We start from the raw sequence: 22,300 nt of genomic DNA on the forward strand, positions 1-22,300 counted from the left end.
AATGCTGTTACTTTTTATTAATTCTTTGCAAAAGGATGTTTAAATACCGATGGATTCTGTTATTTCGCTGTCGAATTTCATGCACACTTAGATAACTTTATTTTGTTTGTTTAATGGCGTGCGGTTTGCACATTTAGCCAGTCAAGTAAAAATTATAATATCGGAGACGAAAATAAAACACACAGTCGTCCCAATGTGGAACGAATCGGCCCTATCAGCGGGGAACTAGAGTACAAACATAGTACCCGCCAATGGCGACAGAGGGCGATAGAGCTCCATTGAAAAGCAACCCACCGCGTGCTCGTTGCTCAGCAGCATTAATACAACTGTCAACCCCGAGATGTCACTGTGCATCGAGAGGCCAAATCCTGTACCGCGGTGTCCAGATTTTTTTTCCTAAAAAGACCTTCTGCGGTTCGGTCGGTGTTGGCATCGCTTCTCGGCCTTTTGGCTAAGATCAAAGTGTAGTATCTGTTCTTTTCAGCTTAATATCTGAAAGTTCCCTCACTGAGGGACCAGTATATTAAACTGATTTTTGTCCTTTGAGAGGATGTTCGGGGCTCGCTCCACTCCTCTCACGGGTCGGCCCGGCATTGCAGTGCCGCCGGGATCGGCCCACATAATACTTGTAAACCTTCCTAACTCTGGAACAATGTTATTCCTGAATCTTATGACTTGCGTGCCGACTCTGACGCAGTTAATGCGTATATTATTAACTTGAACATTGATACCACTGATAGTAACTGATACTCGTACATGCTATGGTCCTACTAATTTTAAGACAATATTGACTTGACAAACTAAATTTCACGCGGGTGAAGCCGCGGGCAAAAACTAATCTTAAAATGAAAGGAAAACCGGATGATGACGCAGACAGAATGAGTTGAGTAACTCAAAATATTTTCGCAGTTGTAAAATGTTCCAAAAGCACTTCTGATCATTTCTTGAAATGTGAATTTCGCAAAATGCGAACCTTTCCAGGATATGGCTAATGTAAAAAAAAGTGTAATTCTAAAATAAAATATAGAAACTTGAGAGTTTGAGACTATCGAAGGCATAGTAAAACAAAATGATGATAGCAAAAAGCCAACATCACGCGGTGTTCCCAGGCGGTCACCCATCCAAGTACTGACCGCGCCCGACGTTGCTTAACTTCGGTGATCGGACGAGAACCGGTGTTTTCAACGTGGTATGGACGTTGGCGACGAGGGAGCTGAATAAAATCATCAATTTCGATTAAAAACAACTATTCATTAGACTTTTTTTTTTATACACATTGCATTTTTTATGAACTTACCTTGTGAAGTTCTCACTAATCAATGACAGACACTGTGTGTGTTGTCTACCACCAAACAAGAAATTCAAGACACTGTTTCAATAAAATTAAAAAGTACATTATTTATTGAATAGTATGAGAATTGAGAAATATCTGAGAACGGAAGTGACCTACGAAAGTGAATGAAACAACTAAAACATGCGGTATTGTTACCGACACATGTTTAGTTAGATCTCCTTTGAGTTTTCTCAAAATAATAAACTTAAGAATAAACTATTCAAGCAGAATCAAGCATCAAAATATGCAAAAGCTGACATCAGTCTATGCCCGCCCGAGTTAATTACTTGAGAACAGAAGTTGTCTGCTTGTTACAGCCGACTGCCCGACCCCGAGGCGGCCATGTTAAACAAGCTTGCCGCTAGGTGTCGCTGTGCGCTGAGGACTGATTTCTTAGTCGCGAAAAAAATACACTTGAATTACTGATACTTGTTCATCCAAAAATTAAAGAAAAGTCGGATGATTGGCTGGCCTTGACGCAGAATGCGCACTTCGCAGGATGAACACTCGACTCAGTATGTAAATTTCACAATTGGAAAATGTTCCAAAAGGAGCACTTCTTAAAATGTGAATTTCGCAAAATGCGAACTCTTCTAGGATATGGCTAATGTAAAAAACAAAAAATGTAATTCTAAAATATAATATTGAAACTGATGGAGACTATCGTAGGCATAGGAAACCAAAATGATGAAATAGCAAAAAGCCAACATCACGCGGTGTTCCCAGGCGGTCACCCATCCAAGTACTGACCGCGCCCGACGTTGCTTAACTTCGGTGATCGGACGAGAACCGGTGTTTTCAACGTGGTATGGACGTTGGCGACGAAATAGCAGAATAAAATCATCTATTTCGATTAACCCTTAATTTGATTTTGTTCACTGGGATGAACATTAAATTGAAAAAAATAATATGCCGAGTGCATACGTCTTAATTTCTGGAAAGTTTTTTTTTTCACTAGAAAATATACTTAAGTTTTGGTAGAAAAATATTTTTATGTACTAGCCACAGTCTGAAAGTGTTAAATTTTAGCCAAAATGCCGGCATAGCGAAGACCAGGCTTTAGTGTCAAGGTATTTATTCAAGCTTTACATGTTTTTTATTATAATTGAGTAGTGACAGTGGTTTTAACGTATTGCATAGTGTTTATGCTTAATAACTTGATTGATTTACAATGCTCATTTAATAAATAAGCCATGTTATACCAGGTCAAAGTCGAGTGTTCATCCCAGTGAACATTGCCAAATTACTAATAATCTTTGATTGTTCATCCCAGTGAACATTGTCAAATAGGCTATGAAACGTTTATTTTTGTTTAATTTGATTTCAGTGGACTAATTTCTTTATTTAGAGTTATTTTTTATTTTGTTTGAGTTGTTGGGAGCTTAATACTGTATATTGCATGAAATGTAATATCAGAATAATGTTTTGTTACTGGTAAAAGTGGACATAATTGTTTTCTAAATTTTCATGCAAAATAATTACATATTTTAATTTAGCGGTTGTTTGTAGATTCAAAGTTTGTAGTTCCAAGGAATATTTTTGATTAAAATCATTTTTACTTTTTTATTTAAACCCTGAAGAATATATTTTATAAATGTGGGAGCTGTTTTTTTATTATTTAGTGCGACTTGTCCACTTTTAAGTTACATGAACAAAAAATTATGATTTTTTTCTTTAAAAACATTAAACATTGTTTTACCTCAACGATCACACAAAATTGTATGGTAATAGTTAATTTCTTACTATTTTGTGCACCAAAAAGCATTTAATATTTTTTTTTTCTTTTTATATGAGTAATTGTTTTAATTTAATGCCGCTACCCTAAATTGGCAATGTTCACCCCAATGAACAGTTAAAATTCTCCATATATTTGGCAGTGTTCATTGGGATGAACATTGTTTTTTTTCTATTTGGTGAAGTTCCGATTTTTTATATATTTTTTTCTGACCTATAAATAACCCTAAGAACATAAATCCGACGATGTATTTTTAATTTTTGATAAATAATGAGTCTGCCAAATTAAGGGTTAAGAAACAAAATTTTTTTTAAACCTTTACATCTGTGCTCGCCCTCATAAATTACTTGATAACAGAAGTCTGCTTGTTACAGCCGACTGCCCGATCCTGAGGCGGTGATATTAAACAAGCTTGTCGCTAGGTGTCGCTCCGATCTGAGGAGTGGTTTTTTAGCCCGCGGTGTCCAGATTTTTTTTCCCGCAAAGACACCGCGGCCGCGGCGACCGACGGACAAGGCCTTACTTCATAGGATCATTTCTATAGTAAGCTCTTCGCTAGACCTTCACACTATGTGAAACCACCCTTAACCACGTTGATGAGACGTGGCGCGGCGCCCTGAGCGTGAGGCGGGCGGCAGTGTCCACTGCCAGCCCTCGATGATCGTTCGCCCTCCGCTTCGGCGGAGGGGGTGGGGCGTTGTCGCTGTCTGAGTGGTTATTTTTGAGCCCTTTTAAAACGATGAATATAACTCCTTTCACTTCATGACCCAAATTATTCTCCTCCATCACAATCTGCATGGTTTAACTTTATCCCGGGAGTCCCGGGACATTCACTTACTCTGGTTGGCTTTTTTAATGGCGGTCAAGATGTGGTTCCTGGCTACATAGGAGTTGCAGTGGTGGGGAATAGTGATTAGTGATAGTCCCATATCTCCATGTTGCGAAATACGATCTCGTCTAACGGCTAATATTAGTCCATTCAATTGTTTTCGACCAATGATTAGTTAAAGTTGCTGGTGCTGCCGTTTCAATCAACATAATAATATCATCGGTCATATTAGTCACTGAATAACGCGGCATGTCCTTGTATAATTCGTTGCTATGGCGCAGTTACACTGCGGGAATTGATCGAGACATAAAACATAGTGTAAACAAACACGCACTTCAGTTACTTTCATCGTGGGTGTACCCATTCTTCGGTGTGCGTGCTCGCGCTTCTGTTCGATCAATTTCCCGCATTGTGTAACTAATGAGCTGAAACGCTGTGGTGTAACTGCGCCCTACCTAGGTGACTTTAGGCGAGTGCCTAAGAACTTCTCAGCAGCCCAGGAGGTAGTTCTTAAAAAAAGCTATGATTTTATTCACTCGTTTTATCGCCGACGTCCATACCACGTTGAAAACACCGGTTCTCGTCCGATCACCGAAGTTAAGAAACGTCGGGCGCGGTCAGTACTTGGATGGGTGACTGCCTGGGAACACCGCGTGATGTTGGCTTTTTGCTGCGGCTGTAGGTATTTGTTAAAAATTAGCTTTAACATGCAGTTTCCGCGGTAAATACTGTTACTTTTATTAATTCTTTGCAAAAGGATGTTTAAATACCGATGGATTCTGTTATTTCGCTGTCGAATTTCATGCACACTTAGATAACTTTATTTTGTTTGTTTAATGGGGTGCGGTTTGCACATTTAGCCAGAGTCAAGTAAATTAAAATATCGGAGACGATATTAACACTCAGTCACACTCTGTCGTCCCAATGTGGAACGAATCGGCCCTATCAGCGGGGAACTAGAGTACAAACATAGTACCCGCCAATGGCGACAGAGGGCGATAGAGATCCATTGAAAAGCAACCCACCGCGTGCTCGGTGCTCAACAGCATTGGTACAACTGTCAACCCCGAGATGTCACTGTGCATCGAGAGGCCAAATCCTGTACCGCGGTGTCCAGATTTTTTTTCCTGAAAAGACCTTCTGCGGGTCGGTCTGTGTCGGCATCGCTTCTCGGCCTTTTGGCTAAGATCAAAGTGTAGTATCTGTTCTTTTCAGCTTAATATCTGAAAGTTCTCTCACTGAGGGACCAGTATATTAAACTGATTTTTGTCCTTTGAGAGGATGTTCGGGGCTCGCTCCACTCCTCTCACGGGTCGGCAGGGCAATGCAGTGCCGCCGGGATCGGCCCACCTAAAACTTGATAACGTTCTTAATTCTGAAACAGTGTTGGGTGTTCCAGATTCTAATGACTTGCATTGCATGCCGACTCTGACGAAATTAATGCGTACTGATACTAGTCTAAAAATGGAAGGAAAACCGGATGATGACGCAGACAGAATGAGTTGAGTACCTCAAAATATTTTCGCAGTTGTAAAATGTTCCAAAAGCACTTCTGATCATTTCTTGAAATGTGAATTTCGCAAAATGCGAACCTTTCCAGGATATGGCTAACCCTTTCGGACCGCTCCAATACAATTGTGCGGGTTACAAAATCGAGAATATCTAATTAGTTTTACATCGGAAGTGGATGGGCTGAGTATCGTACGATTGTGCGGGATGCGTTCTTTCACCTCCCGTGCAAGTTTTGTCCGAAACGCAGTTGGTGAGCAGGTTACAACCTGTACAGTTCATGACTGATTGCGCTCCCCGACTTGGGGAAAGAAAGTACCTACTATGGCTTTATTTTGTAATTGTAGTAATATGTACAAGTTATTGATTAGACAAATAGTTAAAAATAGCATCTTTTTGTGATAACAGTGACTACTTGTAAGCAAAGTCTTTAGCGTAACGGCTTAACGAACTTTACTGACACAATTGTATCGACGTGGGCCCTACAATACCTTATGCGTATTTTAAGTTTCTCATAATTATTAATTTTTCATGGTTTCCATACCATGTTTCCGATTTTAAACGACGCTACTATCGCAGTGATGCTTAATGCATCTGGGGATGAGAGCGATGACAACGACAAAAGCTAGTTTCGGCTACTTCAGATGAACTACTCCTCTCCTTCTGATGAAGGCTCAGACATTCATGACGATACATACCTCTAAGTATGCAAGCAGCATGGCAGACGAAGCCCTTCAATCGTCAACATCTTCCAGGAGATGCTGTTCATGATCCAGGAGATATTAAAACTCCATAGGAATATTTCGGGCGCTATATTTACTGTTGAGCTCATGGAACTGATGGTTTTGACCACAAATCAATATTAAATGGCAAATACCTACTCGTATAAAAATGAAACCTGTTTATTCCTTAATGGTTATAAATACATTTTTCGGAAAACATGCCATTGATAAAATTACCAAAACCCTTACAATTTTGACCCTCACAATTGTACGTGGGAAGTGAAGGGCCCAGTTCGATATAATTGTTGGTATATGAATTTTCCAAGATGGCGGCGGAAAATCTGGAAAATTATAGCAGATTCGTAATCTGCGGCCCCAAATTACCTAAATTTCATGTTCAAAATTACAAATTTCTTTCTAGTTTAAGCGCGGGTCCGAAAGGGCTAATGTAAAAAAAAGTGTAATTCTAAAATAAAATAAAATATAGAAACTTGAGAGTTTGAGACTATCGAAGGCATAGTAAAACAAAATGATGATAGCAAAAAGCCAACATCACGCGGTGTTCCCAGGCGGTCACCCATCCAAGTACTGACCGCGCCCGACGTTGCTTAACTTCGGTGATCGGACGAGAACCGGTGTTTTCAACGTGGTATGGACGTTGGCGACGAGGGAGCTGAATAAAATCATCAATTTCGATTAAAAACAACTATTCATTAGACTTTTTTTTTTTATACACATTGCATTTTTTATGAACTTACCTTGTGAAGTTCTCACTAATCAATGACAGACACTGTGTGTGTTGTCTACCACCAAACAAGAAATTCAAGACACTGTTTCAATAAAATTAAAAAGTACATTATTTATTGAATAGTATGAGAATTGAGAAATATCTGAGAACGGAAGTGACCTACGAAAGTGAATGAAACAACTAAAACATGGGGTATTGTTACCGACACATGTTTAGTTAGATCTCCTTTGAGTTTTCTCAAAATAATAAACTTAAGAATAAACTATTCAAGCATCAAAATATGCAAAAGCTGACATCTATGCCCGCCCGAGTTAATTACTTGAGAACAGAAGTTGTCTGCTTGTTACAGCCGACTGCCCGACCTTGAGGCGGCGATGTTAAACAAGCTTGCCGCTAGGTGTCGCTGTGCGCTGCGGACTGATTTCTTAGCCGCGAAAAAAATACATTATTAACTTGAATTACTGATACTTGTTCATCCAAAAATTAAAGAAAAGTCGGATGATTGGCTGGCCTTGACGCAGAATGCGCACTTCGCAGGATGAACACTCGACTCAGTATGTAAATTTCACAATTGGAAAATGTTCCAAAAGGAGCACTTCTTAAAATGTGAATTTCGCAAAATGCGAACTCTTCTAGGATATTATGGCTAATGTAAAAAACAAAAAATGTAATTCTAAAATATAATATTGAAACTGATGGAGACTATCGTAGGCATAGGAAACCAAAATGATGAAATAGCAAAAAGCCAACATCACGCGGTGTTTCCAGGCGGTCACCCATCCAAGTACTGACCGCGCCCGACGTTGCTTAACTTCGGTGATCGGACGAGAACCGGTGTTTTCAACGTGGTATGGACGTTGGCGACGAAATAGCAGAATAAAATCATCTATTTCGATTAAGAAACAAAATTTTTATACCTTTACATCTGTGCTCGCCCTCATAAATTACTTGATAACAGAAGTCTGCTTGTTACAGCCGACTGCCCGACCCTGAGGCGGTGATATTAAACAAGCTTGCCGCTAGGTGTCGCTCCGCTCTGAGGAGTGGTTTTTTTGCCCGCGGTGTCCAGATTTTTTTTCCCGCAAAGACACCGCGGCCGCGGCGACCGACGGACAAGACCTTACTTCATAGGATCATTTCTATAGTAAGCTCTTCGCTAGACCTTCACACTATGTGAAACCACCCTTAACCACGTTGATGAGACGTGGCGCGGCGCCCTGAGCGTGAGGCGGGCGGCAGTGTCCACTGCCAGCCCTCGATGATCGTTCGCCCTCCGCTTCGGCGGAGGGGGTGGGGCGTTGTCGCTGTCTGAGTGGTTATTTTTGAACCCTTTTAATACTCATTACGGATAAGAGAGGACTTGGCCTGAATATTCAAGAAACATTAGTGTTCCTGAGAACACCTGAGAACTTCACAGCAGATAAGTTTGTCGGCGCCGGACACAGATGCTGCAAATTATTATTGATGATTAATAGTACCAATCTTAATATTATGTTATCTGTAGAAATCTGTAGAGCAGAAGGTTTGTGATTCCTAAACGTAACACCCGACTGATGCGCAGAAAAAGATAACTGTCAATCAGTTGTGTCATGTCAAGTGTGAGCAGGCGGCTGCGAGGTTATCTTTGAAAAGCGTGTTGAGTTTGGTGGAACGTTAAGTTGTAGGAAAAGTGATTGTCAACCATCCAAGATATTATCTCCTTGCCCGTTAACCCACGCCAATGGAGATTCCACCCCTAGAGTTCCTTCTGATAGAGACCCAGTGCCTTTAAGTTCATAAAAATGCAATGTTAGGGCGCATTCATAGAATTCATACGAGATACGTCTTTGAAGATTCTTTAAAAAACACGATACGTCTGGAATGGATAGATGTTCACATGGAATACGGAATCATGGAAAATTCACGATTCGTCAAAATATTCGCACGTTCATAATCAAACTGTCACTATACAAAAAAGTTGATTTTTCAGGAAAAGCATTTGAAATGCTCAAATTTTAAAACCTTTGCAAAATGAGCAAAATGCTATTAAATGTTTTGTTTTTTGTTAAAGACCAGTAGTGGCTTATTTGGCTTTTACGGAAATATAATTATCTTTCAAATTATCATAATGGTTTATTTAATATTTAATTTTTTCTCTAAAAATAGTGTCACTTTTCCACTAAAATTGAGACAGTGACAGTTTTTAATTAAAAACGTGTTAATGTTGTATTATTAATTCCGGTAGAAATGTCACTATTTTCATATAAATTTAACGATGAAAAATTAAAAAATGATTATTATTAAATAAAACTAACATAGAAAAATCAGTAATTTTAATGAACTTAAAACTTAATAATTTGGATTAAGTGGTACCAATGGTAACAGTAATAAATGTAAATTCTCGATCAGAAATAAATACGTTACACACATGAAATTACTATAAAATTACATCACATAAATCAACTTCTTAGAAAATAAGGTACTCTCTTGTTCAGGCAGCCTTTAAACAACCAGACCTTGATGACCTCGATGAACTTGACGAACTAGATAGTGATTTTTCATGGGAAAAAGGCTCAGAGAAGTAGGTTTAAATTATGGATCATTATCCAGCGGCCATTACCTCTGCGAGCTATGTGCCCCGCCCACTGCCACTTGATTTTAGCGATTCTGCGGGCTATGTCGGTCACTTTGGTTCTCCTGTGGATCTCCTCATTTCTGATTCAATCACGTAGGGAAACTAACTAAGCATCGCACGCTCCATCACCTTTTGGGTGACGTCTCAGATTCATAAAATATCACTGGCAACACACACTGATCAAACTTTTGTCTTGAGGCACTGCGGTATTTCGGACGTTAGAATATCACGAAGCTTCCTGAACGCTGCCCAGCCGAGTTGGATTGACGATTGACCTCTTTCTCGAAGCTGCGTAACTGGACTGTTTGTCCCAGGTCAGTAAACTTTCGAGTGTAGAGTCTCCAGATAAGTGGATACTACATGGACATTTGACATGTTTTTTGTCTTGTCCATATTCATTTTCATACTCATTCATCAGGCCCACTTGTTGAGAGGCTCTACTTAGGCCATCGAACATTATGCCTAGATCTTCCACAGTCTCAGCCATGATTACGACATCGTCCGCAAATCGAAGGTAGATTATGTACTCGTTGATATTTATGCTGAATCCGCTCCAGTTCAGAAGCTTGAAAACATCTTCCAGGGCGGTGTTGAACAGTATCGGAGATATGACATCTCCCTGTCTCACCCCTTGCTGCAACTGGATGAGTTTCGAGTCCTGATCCTGGAGACGAACCGACATTGTGGCGTTTTCGTACAAGCCTTTCAACACTTCGATGTATCTATAGTCAATTTGGCACCGTTGGAGAGACTGTAGCACTGCTCAGATCTCGATCGAATCCAAGGCTTTATCATAGTCCACAAACGCTAGACAAAGTAGTAATTACCTTGATAATTTCTTTGATTTTACTAGTGTTTGGATTGACTGGTGGCATTTTTGTTAGATAAAATTATAACTACTTAGTCATTTAAAAATATTTCTTGTTGTTTTAATATTTCACTATTTGGATAAACACAATATTCTACGAAGTGATGAACAATCTTTTTAAAAATGTAAGAGAAATATTGTCACTTTTTGTTTTAAGGCGTTTTTCGTATTACTTTATTGTGACTTATCTTATGGTTTTGGAGTAAAAGCGTCTTTATGCTAAAAATGACGTTTTTCAACACAGAGTTTACATACTATCACGGCGTGCCCGTCCAGATCCCGTCACTACTAAAAACGTGTCACTGTTACTCACAACAAATGCCGGTTTTCCCATTAAACTCCATAACGACACTAGTGATATCTGCCGAACTATTTCGCACGTTCATAATCAAACCGTCACTATACAAAAAAGTCGATTTTTCAGGAAAAGCATTTGAAATACTCAAATTTTAAAACCTTTGCAAAGTGTGCAAAATGTTCTTAAATGTTTTGTTTTTTGTTGAATACCAGTAGTGGCTTGTTTGGCTTTTACGGGAATATAATTATCTTTCAAATTATCATAATGGTTTATTTAATATTTAATTTTTTCCCTAAAAATAGTGTCACTTTACCACTAAAATTGAGACAGTGACAGTTTTCAATTAAAAACATGTTAATGTTGTATTATTAATTCCGGTAGAAATGTCACTATTTTCATATAAATTTGACGATGAAAGATTAAAAAATGATTATTATTAAATAAAACTAACATAGAAAAAAAATCAGTAATTTTAATGAACTTAAAACTTTATAATTTGGATTAAGTGGTACCTATGGTAACAGTAATAAATGTAAATTCTCGATCAGAAATAAATACGTTACACACATGAAATTACTATAAAATTACATCACATAAATAAACTTCTTAGAAAATAAGGTACTTTTTTGTTCAGGCAGCCTTTAAACAACAAGAACTTGATGACCTCGATGAACTTGACGAACTAGATAGTGATTTTTCATGGGAAAAGGGCTCAGAGAAGTAGGTTTAAATTCTGGATCATTATCCAGCGGCTATTACCTCTGCGAGCTATGTGTTCCGCCCACTGCGTTCCGATTTTAGCGATTCTGCGGGCTATGTCGGTCACTTTGTTTCTCCTGTGGATCTCCTCATTTCTGATTCAATCACGTAGGGAAACTAACTGAGCATCGCACGCTCCATCACCTTTTGGGTGACCTCTCAGATCCATTAAATATCACTGGCAACACACACTGATCAAAGACTTTTGTCTTGAGGCACTACGGTATTTCGGACGTGAGAATATCACTAAGCTTCCCGAACGCTGCCCAGCCGAGTTGGATTGACGATTGACCTTTTTCTCGAAGTTGGAACTACGTAACTGGACTGTTTGTCCCAGGTATACATAAATTGTCAACAAACTTTCGAGTGTAGAGTCTCCAGATGAGTGGATACTACATGGACATTTGACATGTTTTTTGTCTTGTCCATATTCATTTTCAGGCCCACTTGTTGAAGAGGCTCTACTTAGGCCATCGAGCATTATGCCTAGATCTTCCACAGTCTCAGCCATGATTACGACATCGTCAGCAAATCGAAGGTGGATGATGTACTCGTTGATATTTATGCTGAATCCACTCCAATCCAGAAGCTTGAAAACATCTTCCAGGGCGGTGTTGAACAGTATCGGAGATATTATGACGTCTCCCTGTCTCACCCCTTGCTGCAATTGGATGAGTTTCGAGTCCTGATCCTGGAGACGAACCGACATTGTGGCGTTTTCGTACAAGCCTTTCAACACTTCGATGTATCTATAGTCAATTTGGCACCGTTGGAGAGACTGTAGCACTGCTCAGATCTCGATCGAATCCAAGGCATTTTCATTTCTTTATAGTTACTTTTGTGAAACCTCAATGTAACCTTGTTGGTGATCGAATAAATAAATAAATAATCCACAAACGCTAGATAAAGTTGTAATTGATAATTTCTTTGATTTTACTAGTGTTTGGATTGACTGGTGGCATTTTTGTTAGCTGTTAAAAAAAAATATAACTACCTACTTAATCATTTAAAAATCTTTCTTGTTGTTTTAATATTACACAATTTGGATAAACACAATATTCTACGAAGTGATGGAACAATCTTCTTAAAAATGTAAGAGAAATATTGTCACTTTTTGTTTTAAGGCGTTTTTCGTATTACTTTATTGTGACTTATCTTAATGATTTGGAGTAAAAGCGTCTTTATGCTAAAAATGACGTTTTTCAACACAGAGTCCACATAACTATCACGGCGTGCCCGTCCAGTTCCCGTCACTACTAAAAACGTGTCACTGTTACTCACAACATATGCCGATTTCCCCATTAAACTCCATAACGACACTAGTCATATCTGCCGAACTATTTGAGTTTTAAGCGTGGGATTTTTACAGCATGCACTTTTCGCGGAGCTCTGATAGATGGCGTTGTTAACTCAATTTCTCCCAATTTCGTATAGTGACGGTTTGATTATGAACGTGCGATTTGAGCTTTAAGCGTGGGATTTTTACAGCATGCACTTTTCGCGGAGCGCTGATAGATGGCGATGTTAACTCAATTTCTCCCAATTTCGTATAGTGACGGTTTGATTATGAACGTGCGATCCGAATTGATTTTCAGCGAATAATTATTTTTAAAAGTCGAATTCGTATGTCATTTTTCACGATTCGTGAAGCGTGAGAACATGGCATGGGCATTGAAAAAAAAACGATTCGTAAAAAAACATGATTCGTCTTCGTGTGAACCAGCTCTAAATTTTATTTTGTGGTTGTTCCTTTTTCGAAATGGAAGATTCTATTCAACTCTATGGTTGCCAACGTCCATACCACGTTGAAAACACCGGTTCTCGTCCGATCACAGAAGTTAAGCAACGTCGGGCGCGGTCAGTACTTGGATGGGTGACCGCCTGGGAACACCGCGTGATGTTGGCTTTTTGCTGCTGCTCCTAAGCTATACATGAATTTGCTAAACATTAGCTTAAGCACGCTTACAATAAGCCATGTATTCATTAGGCAACATTTGTTGATAAACTATTTACCTATGACTAGTGTGAAACAAGTTTACCATAAACACAGGTTTCTGAAACTTGGCCGTCCACACTTGTCAGTTGTTGATAGGATGTCGCCCGAGGAGGTATAAGAAATGTTATTAAGATTTATTGGATCATCAATAAAAGAAAAGAAACGAAATTTCGGCATCCTATTGAGCCTCAGAGAAGACTACTTGTTACTTTAAGGTTTCTTGCAACAGGTGACTATATGGCTCACTGTCATATACCTTTAAAATAGGGTAAACCGACAGTTATTGGACGCTGCCTATCATTGGACAAAACGCACTCCTTTAAGTGTCCAATGACTGGCACTCTGGCAGTTTACCCTATCAAAACAATTGATCAGCAAGATTATGCCAGAAGTTTGCAAGGAATTGACAAATGTTTTAAAGGACTATGTAAAGGTGAGTAAAAAAATGTGTTATCACAAATCAGCATGATTAATATCTAAATCAGATCACATCATTCACTTTGTTGTGTGTCATTTTGTAACTGGGTAACTAATGTAATTATTTCTTCAATATTATCCACCGAAACAATTATTATCGAAATTGCCCATTCTCGCTTGAAGCAGTATATTATTTATATAATATTTGGCCTGTAATACTGTTCTTTGATTTTTTACATTTTTTAATTCAGATGCCACATACTGGCCATAAATTTCAAATTCGTCTTTTGATTCCTCCATCTTGTTTTTGGCACTTCTCATAATTTCATACGCTTCATTTAGACTATCGTCACACTTTCTCTTTTTTAACTGTGGAAGCGGCGGCGGCGGCGGCGGTGGCGGTGGCGGTGATGTTGGCGCTGGCAGTTGTGACGTTGTAGGTGGCGGCGGCACAAACAGCGGTGAATTCGACGGTTCCATTGAGCCACTCCCATCCTGTAATTATTATTATTGTTTCATTTATTACAGGTCCCAAATGCTGAACAAGAATGGAAAAATAAAGCCCGCCAGTTCGAATTATTACGGAATTTTGCACATTGCATTGGATCCATTGATGGAAAACATATTATTGTTATTGAAGCACCGTGTAACTCTGGCACGATATCACGAAAAAAAAAATCACATTCGGTTCAATACTCGATTCGCTAGAAAATGAATGAAAAAAAGACAGTGCCACTGGTGCCACCGTGTATATGTTACGGCTAAAGATAGGTGTGAACATAAACTTAAGATTAGCCGGCTAAACTTAAGTTTATCTTCGACGAGGTGTTAATGTTAGTTTCTTCTATCTTTAGCCGGCTAAACTTAAGTGTAACCGCAGGCCCTTGGCTATAAATGTAGAAGGAAATGGAAAAGGAAACAATGTAATAATGTTTACTATTTTGACACGAAAACTTTATTAAAAAATAATCACTTTTATTACACATACTTTTATGTAGGATGTAGGTATTCAAAATTACAATTATTACAATAACAAAATATTAATTACTTAAAACAATATCTACCTAATCATTAAAATAAAATAATAAGGAACCATTGGGTCATTACAGAATCTTCTGTAGGTATTTAAAATTACAAAATAAAACTGCGCGCGCGTTTTCTCCCCACCGCCCCCTCAAGCCCTCCGCCGGCCTGGCGCGCCAATCGAATACATTTTTAGCCGTTTCGTTTTGGCTAATGTGCACATTAGCCGGCTAAAGATGGAATATCACAACGCAAACTAACATGTTATCGAACTTTAGCTGCTTCTCGAAGATAAACTTAAGTTTAGCCGGCTAATCTTAAGTTTATGTTTACAACTATCTTTAGCCGTAAGGGGGCGTCCATAAATTACGTGAGGCTTTTAGGGGGGGGAGGGGGTCAACAAAAACCTCACCAAATCTCACGTGGGGGAGAGGGGGGGTCTCGGGAAATATCACGTATTTTTTTCCATAAGAAATAGAGAAATAGAGTTTGCCAGAAAACTGGGTTAAATCTTAAGTAAAAAAATTGGCCAAGTGCGTGTCGTGCCACGCGCAGTGTAGGTTTCCGTAGTTGTCCGTCGTTATCACAATATATTTCAGAAGTAAGCAATTACTTCATCTAAAGTCACTTTTAATATTATCTTCTAAGGAATTTTTATTAGGTATGAAATTTTATAATACATGAGTAAAACGACTATTAGTCTTGAACTAACTGATCTATCTTAACCGCTATAGTTTTCCTTGAAAGTTCATAAAAAGCACTATAATCTTGAATTTTTCCAGATTTATCAAGCCAACAGTTTAGTTTTTAGCGGGGGGGACGCCCTACTCGGACAAAAATTTGCACTTTAAACTTTAATATTTTGCAAACGGATCCCTAAATCGAAAAATGGTCTTAGAAAACCCTAAGCCATTTTAAAAGACCTATCCAACGATACCCCACACGATGGGGTAGAAGACGAAAAAAAAATCATCCCCACTTTACATCTAGGGGAGCTAGCTACCCTAAAAAAATTTTTTTTTTCAAAATTTTATTCTACCGTTTTGTCGGCGTGATTAATACATACCTCTACAAAATTACAGCTCCCTAATGCCAATAGTTTCCAAGCAAAACCTCGGACAGACAGACAGCCAGACATATCGAAACTATATTAAGGGTTCCTTGTCAGGAGTAAAAAATGATATTTGTATGATGATAATGTCATTTTATTCTATACAGTCTAAACAAATAAAACTAAAAATGCTTCCGTCTGCATGTGTGAATACTAAAATGCAGAATAAATGACGAAATTAAGAAAATTATAAAACAAGTTCTTTTTTATCAAAATCTATTTTGCTACATTATTAGTGATTTTGTAGAAAGGAACAATTAGACTAGGTACTTCTGTAAAAAAACAATGTGACCCTAGTACTAACACTACACGTGTTTTTCTGGATCTATTCGTAATCAGTGGGCTTAGTGCGACTTTACACAATCGTCATCCGCTAGCGACTGCGTAAAAAATTACATACATTAAATGTATGATGATTACAGCGTCCCTAGCAAATACTTTCAAGAACTAAAATCTTTAACTTTATAGATCTTTTTGATGCACTCGTTAGCGACAACGTTAAAGCACACAAAAAAAATGCTTCTCAGTTATATTACTCCAAAATTATTAAATTTCGGATTTTTTTAATATCACGTGAGATTTGGGGGTGGGGGAGGGGGTAAGGCAAAATCTCACCAAATCTCACCAAGGGGGGCGGGGGGGTTGAAAAATAGCCAAAATTGTCTCACGTAATTTATGGACGCCCCCTAACATATACACGTTTGAAACTAAAAAACCCGCGATCCTCAACGCCTGTGACAGAAAGGTCTTGTCGAACCTCGCTTCGAATATCTGTATGCTTCGAATTCGCTCATATTTTTTTTCCATTTTTGCGATCACGAAGTTATTATCTGAGTTTTTATTTTATTGTCAAATGTTAGCAGTCTAAATTTCATAATTCGAATTTCTATGTGATCGCAGTATAGATATATAATATATAAATATAAAAATTACTCACTGTTCCCATTGTATCTGATGTTCCAGACGTTGCACCACACAATAAAAATTGCAGCGGTTCATACCACTGCCATTTGCTTTTAATCACTGCCTCGGAACCGCTTCCAGTCCTTTTTGATGTTTTAATTTTTTTCTTTTCACGACTAAATTGTGAGCGTAGAATATGCATCTTAATTTGTTTCCACTTCTTTTTGTGACATATGCAATTCTGCAGCATCATTTTTTTTAAATTTATCTTTATAGTCTTTATTTGAGGCGTCCCAAAGAATACTACCGCGTTGGTGATAAAGCTCTATGAGCATCGAAATTTGGTTGTTGGACCACAATACCTCCATGTTCCTGTCACATAAAAAAAAAAAATGTTTTTAAACTCGCGCAACACACATCCACACCTGTTAACTTCTGTTTATAAACTAGATGTTTCGTCTTGCTCTCCACTCATAGCGAGGAGCACGGCAACATGTATCATAAACAATGTTTCATCACCTATGTTTATTTCTGAGGTTTATTTATAAACTGTTTACAGAGATGATGAAACATAGTTAACCGCCGAGTCCGATCGTTCGGTTTATCGAAGAGACGGAGCAGTGGGGTAATTCAAATGCATTTGTCGACAGTAGAAATCGTCTGTCAAATAATTTTTAGTAAATCAATTTTGAACTGATTGTCAAGGTAATACCACAGTAGATAAATCAAACAGTACGGAAGCTTCATACAAACGCTCGAAATCAGACTCACGCACACAGACGCACGCTTTACACGAGCTCTAAGCGAACCTCGCAGTCCACCCGCCGCGAGTGTCGCGCGCGTTGTGTTTTTAATAATAATTATGTAATTTTATTGCATGCACTGTCCGCTGTATTTTTAAAAACATGCCACGAGTGTATTGCGTTGCGTAAAGTATACGGCTGCTTGAACTCGGCATCTTCAAAACCAGAACTTTCATTTTTTAAACTTCGTAATAATTCTGAATTGTAAAAATGATTAAATATTACTTTTTAAATAAAAGCTTACATCTGATTTTGTAATAGTTCTTTTTAAATTACGTAGTTACGCTTTTTAACAATTTATGTGTTCTATTTGATAAAGTAATTTGCTCCGCACCACGCTTTTGTACTAAGTGATGAACTGTATTTAAAATGAGGCAATAGCTATGTGAAAGTAAGTACCTATCCGGTATTTTATTTATGAGAATAGAATATCTTCTACCGACCTCTAATAGTACTTAATCAATTTATTCGATTATGTATTCGATCATTATAGAACCTAATTAATGTTTTATTTTTTTGTTAACTAGGTACTTAGTCAATTAATTTATTCCATTAGGTATTTGATAATTAAAAAACCTAAATAAACGTTTTAATAAATAAGGAAGTCAGAACCTTATTAATTTTATAAAGATTAAGAGTGCCAACCCTAACACTCAGTTGAAGTGTAGGTATTTAACTCGCCGAAAGGGCTAAGTTTCCGTACTGCTTTAGCTCATATACCTATCTACTGTGGTAATACAGTTGAAAATTGAATATCAAAGCCAGAAGATACCTAATGTCATTCTGAAGATAGTAGATGCCAAATTTCCAATATCGCGTACGAAGACGGAGAACTTTGTCAATATAGTGGTCTATAAGGGTCATAATTAGTGGATACCGACGATTTTCGCGCTGTCATCTCAACGACTGCCCACCCGTGTCGTTAGAGCAGTCGACTGGATAGAAAGCATGGCATTAACTTGGTGATTGACTAGGTGCAAAAGCATAGGTATTTTATAACCACAGAATGCTTTTTGCTTAAATTTGAACATAAAGGATATTGTTCTGCGTCCATACATCGTTCGCCCCAAGACCCCCAAGCAATGAAATAATGATTTTTATATGTGAAATTACTTAACGATTGTCACCTAATACTCCACTAGCTTTCCGCTCGCGGCTTCGCGCGCGTGGCCTATACATATTAGGTAAACCCTATTATTTTCCAAAATAAAATTTAGCCTATGTTACTCGTGGATAGGGTTGCCAGGCGTCCGGATAAAGCCGGACATAGTTAGGCTTTTTGATTGCGTGTCCGGCCAAAATAACCGATGTCCGGCCTGTCCGGCTTTTGTTAGGCTTTTTATTTGGCTGCCGCGCCAGGCGAAAGTCGAGCCACAGAATAAGGCACGCACGCATCAGGACGTTAGGCAACCGATGATGATAGTACTCACTAATTGCACCCCCCTCCCCGTCGCATGTCCGGCTTTTAGGGTAAAATGTCCGGCCAAATGAAGCACATAGTCCGGCTTTTGTGTTTTTGGACCTGGCAACCCTACTCGTGGATAATGTAGCTTTCGAATGGTGAAAGAATTTAAAAAAACGGTCCAATAGTTTTTGAGTCTATTCATTACAACCAAACAAACAAAGTTTTCCTCTTTATAATATTAGTGTAGATAAAGCACGGACAAGCGGGAGATTCGTTACATAGGAAAAATGCTTCAGATTTTGAGGTTATAGTAGCATAACAGAAGTAGGTACATTTCCATTTTCCATTGCTAATAAAACTGTATTTATTTATTGTCAAGAATTGAGAATGTTACTAGGTATGCAAAATCACTTGAAACCTATGTTACAGTTAAGCTTTTACATTTACAAATACATTAGTTTTTATTTCATTCAAAAATACCCAGTAGTTATGATTTTATAGGCATTCAAAGTTCGCTTAAATATTGAGTCCCGCCGACGGTCACGTGACCCCGCGTGACGTACATTCACAGTGTCCGCTTACTAGAAAACGGATATAAACATACTTAAATGCATTTTTTTTGTAAATACAAACTTATTATACATATTAACACCCAGACCAATCACAGAAATTAAAATTGAACCAAACCCAAACTTGATGCGATTGTGTCGTTTTATTGCGAATTACCTTCCAGCTCCATCATTAGACCCGGATTACTATATAGAATTAAAGTACTCATCAATACAAAACGAACGAGCCCAAACTCGATGGATTTAAGTCGTTTTATTATAGAGTTCCTATGGCCACCTTCCAGCTCCATCATCAGATCAGCTCCATGTCATCATAATATTGCATGGTCATCCAAATCACATGTGTTTGCGAAATTTCAGCTTAATCGGTTGCCTGCAAGTGGGTCTTAATTCAGTTTGCAAGATTCCACCCATACAAATATGAGCCAGTCGTTGTAATATGACGTCACGCGCATAAAATGGCGGGCCGGCCGCCGCCCGCACTTTTAAAATTCAATATCTTGGAAACTAATTAACGTATCGAAATAATTCTTTCACGTGTATTTTTTATTTTTAACAGAGAATACAGAAAGCTAAAAAACAAAATTAGTGAACATTCTTCATTATATAATATGTAGGAGAGACGTCTTAATTTCGTAGATGGATAAAGAACCCCTTTGTCAAATCGTAAGAATAGCAGCAAATAGAACTTTGCGTATTGGAAAAATAGGAATGCCTACGGAAAAGCCAAAAATTTTTAAAAAGAAGTTAATGTATTTTACTTACATTTAAATCCAAAAATATCTTTATTCCGACCCAAGGGTAAGTAGGTTGTTATGTAGGTATAAATGAAAATACGTATGTAGGTACTTATTATTTATTAATGGTCATGTTTTACATTTGCTTTTAAATATGGGCCCAATACATCAATGATGTAGCCATCACAACAAAGTACCATAAATGGTTTAACGAGATTCCGATATTTGTGTAGGGAATAAGTTTTTTTTTGGTATGCATAATTGCTACTTTTTTGCACATAAATGTATGTACCATCCATGATGACAATAGCCTTTCTTTGTGGTAAATCGTTTCCTGGCTTCCCGAAAAGAGACTGGAACATTTTATTTTTATTTTTATTTTCTTTATTAGGAAAACATACAGCTTATATTATGATACATGTAGAATAAAAATAATAAGTCTTACACAAGCCTATGAGTTTTCACTGATAATTTAAAATTGAAAAGACAGATTCACAATACTTAATTATCTAACTTAAACATTTAAAACCATGCGCAAATCTTATTTGTAAGGTGTATTCATACACATTTTATGCCTTTATTAGACCACATAAAGGTTTCTTTGGGCTACTAGCTCTACTAATATGTAGCTTTGTTTGTGAGAAATAATATTAATTTATTCAAAAAGCGAAAAGATGTTGTAAACTTCAATGTTAGAGATCCTAGTCATCTAGTATATGATAGCTTACCTAAACTTAAACATTATCTTGATCAGTGTGATGCCATGTGTGTTAAGATATACAATTGTATCCCGAACCATATCAAAAACCTACCAAATGCAAGATTCAAAAGGTCGCTTATAATATGGCTAAGTGACATGAATTTTTATAGGGTAAAGGACTTTCTTAATATGAGACATTGTAATAAGAAATTTTGACTAATTATTTTTGACATCATATTATTTTAATTGAAAATTGTATTTTTTTTGACATTAATAATTAATCTTCATCATTAACATTATTATTAAATTGTAAATATTTGCATGCCATTTATAGTAAGGTAAAACATGAGCACAGTTATTATTATTATCTATCCACATATTATATGTATATCACCATGTTTTAAGCAAATAAATTTATTTGATTTGATTTGATTTGTAACCCTAAATGTGCTGGTACGAAATGTTCCTCCATCATACTGCGTGCTTTCATTACATATTTTGTAAGAGTACTCCTTGAAATGCCAAGTAATGTAGCTATTCTGTCATCTGAATCACCGGTCCTCAGCTTCATTAAATAAGCACCAACTGTAGTAATTCGTGCTCTCTGATAGTATCTATGGCAAATAAGATTTAAAGGACGAATCTGAAAATAAAATAAAACATCAGATTCACAGTTCAACAATAAGAAGAGCAATATTTATGTAGGATTAACGACTTTTGTGTGTAACGGAATAGTAAGATGAGTGATGAAAGATAATTTATGATTTGAACGCTGAATGATGAGGAATAATTGGTCTATCTATGGAGGAAACGAAAGGGATGAATGAGGAACGAGGATTGAGAGTGAGAATAGTAGTTTAAAAGAGTAGTCTGTTTGCAGTTGCAGAAAGTATAAATAAAACTTTACTGAGTTTATTTGGCTCAGGGAATTTTTAACTGGCTTTATAATAGTAAAAATTATGTTTAATATTATGTAAGTAATAATATTGCAATATTTTAATAATATAAGTCTATTTGTATTATACAGGGTGGAAACGATAAGTGATCTATAACACTTTTAATATTGTGTGGCTGGCATACATTTAGTATGGAGGCTGAAAACATTGAATTTTCGGATAGATCCAGTTAATTCTGTAACTATTTACTGATACCGTTAGAAAGAGCTCGTGAAGCACTTTCAGGATGAGTAACCAGTTTTTCGATATCTTGTGTAGTTTAGAA

General features: G+C 37.5%; 10 non-coding genes across 10 annotated transcripts; 6 read left to right on the forward strand and 4 right to left on the reverse strand.

Moving 5' to 3' along the window:
* Nucleotides 1–431: 431 nt before the first annotated feature.
* LOC135083556 (U2 spliceosomal RNA) lies at nt 432–624 on the forward strand. The gene has a single exon (XR_010259659.1). It is a non-coding gene; the product is annotated as a U2 spliceosomal RNA (small nuclear RNA).
* A 460-nt stretch (nt 625–1,084) lies between these two features.
* On the reverse strand, nt 1,085–1,203 carry LOC135083566 (5S ribosomal RNA). Its single transcript, XR_010259668.1, has one exon. It is a non-coding gene; the product is annotated as a 5S ribosomal RNA (ribosomal RNA).
* An 831-nt stretch (nt 1,204–2,034) lies between these two features.
* LOC135083569 (5S ribosomal RNA) lies at nt 2,035–2,153 on the reverse strand. Its single transcript, XR_010259671.1, has one exon. It is a non-coding gene; the product is annotated as a 5S ribosomal RNA (ribosomal RNA).
* Nucleotides 2,154–3,581: 1,428 nt separating this feature from the next.
* On the forward strand, nt 3,582–3,784 carry LOC135083568 (small nucleolar RNA U3). The gene has a single exon (XR_010259670.1). It is a non-coding gene; the product is annotated as a small nucleolar RNA U3 (small nucleolar RNA).
* A 659-nt stretch (nt 3,785–4,443) lies between these two features.
* On the forward strand, nt 4,444–4,562 carry LOC135083551 (5S ribosomal RNA). Its single transcript, XR_010259654.1, has one exon. It is a non-coding gene; the product is annotated as a 5S ribosomal RNA (ribosomal RNA).
* Nucleotides 4,563–5,059: 497 nt separating this feature from the next.
* On the forward strand, nt 5,060–5,252 carry LOC135083559 (U2 spliceosomal RNA). Its single transcript, XR_010259662.1, has one exon. It is a non-coding gene; the product is annotated as a U2 spliceosomal RNA (small nuclear RNA).
* A 1,420-nt stretch (nt 5,253–6,672) lies between these two features.
* On the reverse strand, nt 6,673–6,791 carry LOC135083532 (5S ribosomal RNA). Its single transcript, XR_010259636.1, has one exon. It is a non-coding gene; the product is annotated as a 5S ribosomal RNA (ribosomal RNA).
* Nucleotides 6,792–7,619: 828 nt separating this feature from the next.
* LOC135083546 (5S ribosomal RNA) lies at nt 7,620–7,738 on the reverse strand. Its single transcript, XR_010259649.1, has one exon. It is a non-coding gene; the product is annotated as a 5S ribosomal RNA (ribosomal RNA).
* A 252-nt stretch (nt 7,739–7,990) lies between these two features.
* Nucleotides 7,991–8,193, forward strand: LOC135083565 (small nucleolar RNA U3). The gene has a single exon (XR_010259667.1). It is a non-coding gene; the product is annotated as a small nucleolar RNA U3 (small nucleolar RNA).
* A 5,009-nt stretch (nt 8,194–13,202) lies between these two features.
* On the forward strand, nt 13,203–13,321 carry LOC135083547 (5S ribosomal RNA). Its single transcript, XR_010259650.1, has one exon. It is a non-coding gene; the product is annotated as a 5S ribosomal RNA (ribosomal RNA).
* The last annotated feature ends 8,979 nt before the right edge of the window (nt 13,322–22,300 follow it).

Source organism: Ostrinia nubilalis, chromosome 23, assembly GCF_963855985.1.
Source record: "Ostrinia nubilalis chromosome 23, ilOstNubi1.1, whole genome shotgun sequence".
Classification (NCBI taxonomy): domain Eukaryota; kingdom Metazoa; phylum Arthropoda; class Insecta; order Lepidoptera; family Crambidae; genus Ostrinia; species Ostrinia nubilalis.